The sequence below is a fragment of the Rhincodon typus genome, chromosome 26 (genome assembly GCF_021869965.1).
Source record: "Rhincodon typus isolate 14 chromosome 26, sRhiTyp1.1, whole genome shotgun sequence".
Taxonomy (NCBI): domain Eukaryota; kingdom Metazoa; phylum Chordata; class Chondrichthyes; order Orectolobiformes; family Rhincodontidae; genus Rhincodon; species Rhincodon typus.
In genome coordinates, this window is record NC_063357.1 from 8,274,389 (window position 1) to 8,280,388 (window position 6,000).

Genomic DNA, 6,000 nt, shown 5'->3' on the forward strand with positions numbered 1-6,000 from the left:
ACTGAAACATTAACTCCATTTCTCCTCTCACACGACGCGGCCAGACCTGCTGAGAGTTTCTGTTTTGAGGCACCCTACCCCAGTCCCAAATCGAATGAGCCCTGGGCATCGAATACAGTCATTCCCTGAATCGAGGAGAGTACCAGATGGTTATGTTGATGTTGGTTTGTCAAAAATTACATTCCATGGTTATCCTGATTACTGTGTTTAAAAACAAAAAAAAGGACTCTTCTGTTCCTTTATTAGCTTTTGAGTGAAAGCACTGATTTTCCAATTACAGTTACAGTTTATACAGAGCACTAAAAGCAACTTTGTGCTATTTCGATATGCAGGAGATGATTGGCTGTGTGATCTAATTCCTATAAGTGGAACACTCAGATTAAGTGCAGGGAGCAGCAATAAATGGGCAAAGCAAGTCCAGAGCGAATTCTCTACCTTAAACATCTTACCATCTGACTTGCTTTACAGGATAATTGCGGTGGGGGATGAGGGCTTTTGAGTATTGCGTTGATATAGCTGAGTAAAGCTTTAGTTCGGCCACGCCTGGGGTCTAGCATGCGGTTCCACTCAGGATGAGGGTGCAAAAGAGGTTTACCAGGATATTGCCAGGTTGGAGTGTATTCATTGCAAATCATAGAATCCCTACGGTGTGGAGGCAAGCCATTCGGCCCCTCAAGTCCACACCAACCCTCCGAAGAACATCCCACTGAGACCCACCCTATCCCTGTATTTCCCACGGCTAACCCACTTAGCCTGCACATCCTTGAATACCGTGGGCAATTTAGCACAGCCAGTCAACCTAACCCACACATCTTTGGAGTGTGGGAGGAAACCAGAGCACCCTGAGGGGACCCACGCAGACACAGGGAGAAAGAACATGCAAACTTCACACAGACAGTCGCCCAAGGGCTGGAATTGAACCCGGGTCCCTGGCGTGAGTAATAAATTTTACCAATTATGAGGAAAGGTTGGTCAAACTTGGATTGTTTTCATGAGAGCTTGGTTTGGGGTGGGGGGTGCCATTGGTGGTGGTGCCTGATAGAGGCCTGGATACTTCGGGCAGTCAGAGTCTTTCTTTCCTAGGGTGGAAATGACAAATGGTAAGGGTCGTAGGTTTAAAGTGAGAGGGGGAAAGTTTAAGGGAGATATGAGAGACAAGTTTTTATACACAGAGGGTGGTATGTGCCTGAAATGTGCTGCCCGGGGAAGTGGTAAAAGCAGATACAATAACAACATATAAGAGGCATTTAAATAGACACATGAATAGGCAGGAAATACAGGGATACAGACCATGTGCAGGCAGATTTGGATTACTTTAGAATGGCATCATGGTTGGCACAGACATGGTGGGCTGTAGGGCCTGTTCCTGTGCTCTCCTGTTCTATGTTTTGTAGCAGCACGTGATGTCAATTGGTATTACAGCACCTGAATCTTGCTTACTCATCAAAGAAGCTTTCTGAGTTACTGAGAACTCAGGAAGTCTGTCACTCCCCATGGTTTTCTCTATGACCACACCTCAACCAATCTGAGTCCCCTTTCCCGGTCAATCAGCACCCCTTCTCACCCTGGGCATGGCCTTGGGGGTGAGGATGAGTCTGTTCTAGCTCGGAGTTGTGGGCCCCGAGGTGAGTGGACAGCCCCCTGTGGGATCCGCTGTGCTGGATGTGGTGTGTGAAGATCTGGCTGGATGGGAGGTTTGGGATTTCCCTTGCTCCATCCAAAGTTTCCTCTTGGCCTTCACTCAAACCCGTTCGAGATGCTCAAGGAGTATGGCGGATGTGAATTTGAAAACAAGAGAAAGCCACTAAGGTCCGAGATTAGAGACATTGTTATAACTGGAGGGTTGTGAACCTTTGGAATTCCCTACCACGGAAGCCTTGGAGTATGATTAAGGTAGAGAATTGATAGTTTTCTGATATCCAGTGGCACACACAATTATGGGGATGGGATTGAAGTGTGGATGGGTGGGTGTGTGGCTATGTTCTTGATGGGCTGAATGGCTTATTTCTGACCCTGCGTTCTTCAGTTTGACTCATCTTAGGTAATGGATATCCATGAGATGGTACAGATGGTGCGCTGTTTCAGGGATGCTTTGAGAACATCCTCGAAGCATTATCTCTACCCTCTTGCGAACCAGTTGATGTGACAGAGCTCGACGTACAGAGCTGGTTTTGGAAGGTAGACAATGTGGCCAATCCAACACCGCTGTCTCAACCAGTGCCATAATGCTGGGAATGTTGGATTGAGAGAGGTCACTGCAGCACCTCTTTGGCACGTGGATTTGCAGAATTTTGGTGACTTCTCTCCTCCTATAATATAAAATGATGGTTAGAATTGTATTCTTGTGTTTGCCCTAAGGAAGGCAATGGACAGCACAGTGGCTCAGTGGTTAGCACTGCTGCCTCACAGCACCAATGGCCCGGGTTCGATTCCTCCCTCGGGCGACTGTCTGTGTGGAGTTTGCACATTCTCCCTGTGTCTGCGCGGGTTTCCTCCAGTGTCCTCTCACAGTCCAAAGATGTGCAGGTTAGGTGGATTGGCCGTGCTAAATTGTCCCATAGTGTCCAGCACTCCCTCAGTGCACCACTTCCTCACGACTGACATCCCTTCAGTGCTGACCCCACTAACTGCTGTCCCTCCCTCAGTGATGACTGCCTTCAGTGCAGCATTCCCTCAGCCATGGGTTAGCCATGGGAAATGCAGGGTTATAGGGTAGGGGGCTGGGCTGCTCTTCAGTGGGTTGGTGTGAATGCGATGGGCTGAATGACATGCTTCTGTGTTGTAGGGATTCTATGAAACTGAAAAGCTTCTGCAAAATGACTCTCTCTTAAGCAATGTAGAGTTTGTTAATTTTGAGGGGAGGAAGATTTGATGTTGCGATTGCATTTCTAACACTGGTAGGGGTGGGTTGCCATTGAAAGCTGTTAAATATCTACTGTATGTGCTCTGTTGTACCCTGGAAGGCAAATACATGATTGCATTCAGTAATTCTGCATTGATTGAAATTCATTTTAACGTTGCTTCAAGTCAGGGAGAAAGTGAAGCTTTTTAAAAAAGCAAGATTGCCTTCAAATGAAATTTCCACCTCTGTGAGCAATGCTGTGGTGGAATTCTGCAACATCATGGTATTCTCCTCCTTGTGCTTCACAGTGCACCCCCCTGCAATAAAAATCATTATGCTATCAGATACAATTAACTAATTGCTTTTCAGTAAAGGACCCACTGGGGAAGACTGACCATAACAGGACAACATTTTACATGAGTACAAGTGCTTTAGTGAGGTATGGACTTTGGGTCTTAAATATGAACGAAACAAATTAGGTATGAAGGAGACAGTGGCTAACTTAAATTGGGAAACTATAATAAAGGTATCACAGTAGATAGGTGATGACAAACATTTAGAGACATGGAAAGTTATAGAGTCACACAGCACAGAAACAGACCCTTCAGTCCAACTAGTCCACGTCAACCATGTTCCCAACCTAAACTAGTCCCACCTGCCTGTGTTTGGTCCATATCCCCCCAAACCTTTCCTATTCATGTACTTATCGAATTTGAAAAATCATTTCATGATTTGCAGTGCTAATGCATTCTTTAAGTCCTAAAAGCTACATGGAAAATGCAGACCAACTGCAACTAATGAGAGAAGTTAAAGACATGGGTATTTCTGGCTGGGTTAGCTCTTAGTGTCCATCCCTAGTTGCCGTTGAGAAGGCGATGGTGAGCTGCCTTCTTAAACCGCTGCAGTCTGTGTGCTGGAGGTTCACCAACAATGTCTTGGATGGGGGGGGGGGGGGGGGGTGGGGGGGGGTGCAGTTGCAGGACTTTGATCCAACAACAGTGAAGGAATGGTGACATTTCCAAGGATGAAAATCACCAGGAAGGTGAGTAGCTTGGGGAAGAACTTGCAAGTGGTGGTATTGCCATGTATCTGCTGCCCTTATCCTTCTAGATGGAAGTGGTCGTGGGTTTGGAAGGTGCTGTCTGAGGATCTTTGGTGAATTTCTGCAGTGCATCTTGTAGATGGTACACACTGCTGCTACTGAGCATCGGTGGTGGAGGGAGTGGATGCTTGAGGATGTGGTGCCAATCAAGCGGGCTGCTTTGTCCTGGATGGTGTCAAGCTTCTCGAGTGTTGTTGGAGCTGCACTCATCCAGGCAAGTGGGGAGTATTCCATCACACTCCTGACTTGTGCCTTCTGAATGGTGGGCAGGCTCTGGGGAGTCGGGAGGTGAGTTACTCGCCACAGGATTTTTGGCCTGTTCTTGCAGAAACAGTTTTTACTCGGCTGGCCCCATTCAGTTTCTTACATTTCTAAAGTCCCTTGAAAATGTAAACAGATCAATGGTAGGACTTCTGCAATAAAATTGGCGTTGGAGTGGCTTAGAGGGTGGAAGTAGGACTTTCATACAGCCAGCTTTCTCCTGTACATGTGAATTTGGGTTAGAGTGGGGCTGGAGATGAACAGCTGAGACCCAAGTCAATGTCATACACAAGTGAGGCCTGAATAAAATAGTGATGTTATAGTGGATAGCATGAAATATAAATGGGACAATAGGCACTGGCAGTATTTCCAATTAAAGTGGATACATTACTGTGGGTGATTGTACTGTGATTGTTCCAAATTTGTTTTTCTGATGCCAACTACAAGTTCACTTGGTTGTTGGTTTATGGGTTGCATGATGGCTCAGTGGTTAGCACTGCTGCCTCATGGTGCCACGGACCTGGATTCGACTCCACCCTCGGGCGACTGTCTGTGTGGAGTTTGCACATTCTCCCCGTGTCTGCGTGGGTTTCCTCCGGGTGCTCCGGTTCCCTCCCACAATCCAAAGATGTGCAGGTTAGATGGGTTGGCCATGCTAAATTGCCCGTAGTGCCCAGGGGTGTGTAAGTTAGGTGGTTTAGCCATGGGAAATGCAGGGCTATATGGGAATGGGTCTGGATGGGATGCTCTTTGGAAGGGCAGTGTGGACTTGTTGGGCCAATTGGCCTGTTTCCATGCTGTAGGGATTCTATGACCAGCAGACTAGAACACTGTTCAGTGAAGGAGACAATAATTTTCCTGCCAAGTCTTAAATTCAATCCGACAATGAAATAATTTCTTTATTGTTAAATGTTGATGGCCAAGATAAAGCTAGCAAGTGTAATTTGTGGTTAGAACCATTGTGTGTGTGGCTAATTAACTGCCTCAAATAACAAAAATAAATTAGAGCCAGTTAGTTCTGCTAAGTGCTGATGTTATAATGATTTCAGGATGGGGTTGTGTTTTATAATGTACCCTGAAAGGGTTAACTGACATTGCAAGATAAGCTCCTCCCATCGGGATAGATATATTCTAATCAACCTGTTCAGAGATGGGAAGTTCTGAAGAAGGGTCACTGGAGTCGAAACGTTAACTCTGTTTCTCTGTCCGTGGATGCTGTCAGACCTGCTGAGTTTCTCCAGCAATTTCTGTTTATGGTTCAGGTCTCCAGCATCCAGAGTTCTTTATTTTAGAGAGATTCTTGATAAGCAAGAGAGACTGAAATGTTATCAGGGCAGGCAGGGATGTGGATTTGAGGTTAAAATCAGATCAGCCATGATCTTACTAAATGGAACAGGCTTGATGGGTCAGAATATCCTGCTCCTTCTCCACGTTTGTACCTTTGTGTCATCCTATTCACAAGATGGGCACCAGTCACTGAGTAGTGATGCCACCAGCTGGTGGTTCATACCTCTAGCAGCAGCTGCCCTCCCCTCCTCCATCCGGTCCAAGTCAGCCCTGATCCCTGAAGGTATGAGAACGTTCTCATGCTGCTAGGCTCTGGGTGAAGCCTTCTGCCAGCTGTTGGCCTAAGACTCCCCAGTTTGTCCCTGAAGGCTATCAGGAAACGGTGGAAATCTGCATCTCCATCTTCAGGAGAAAACATGGTGAGACTGGATCATTGATAACACGGTGTAGAGCTGGATGAACACAGCAGGCCAAGCAGCATCAGAGGAGCAGGAAGGCTGACGTTTCC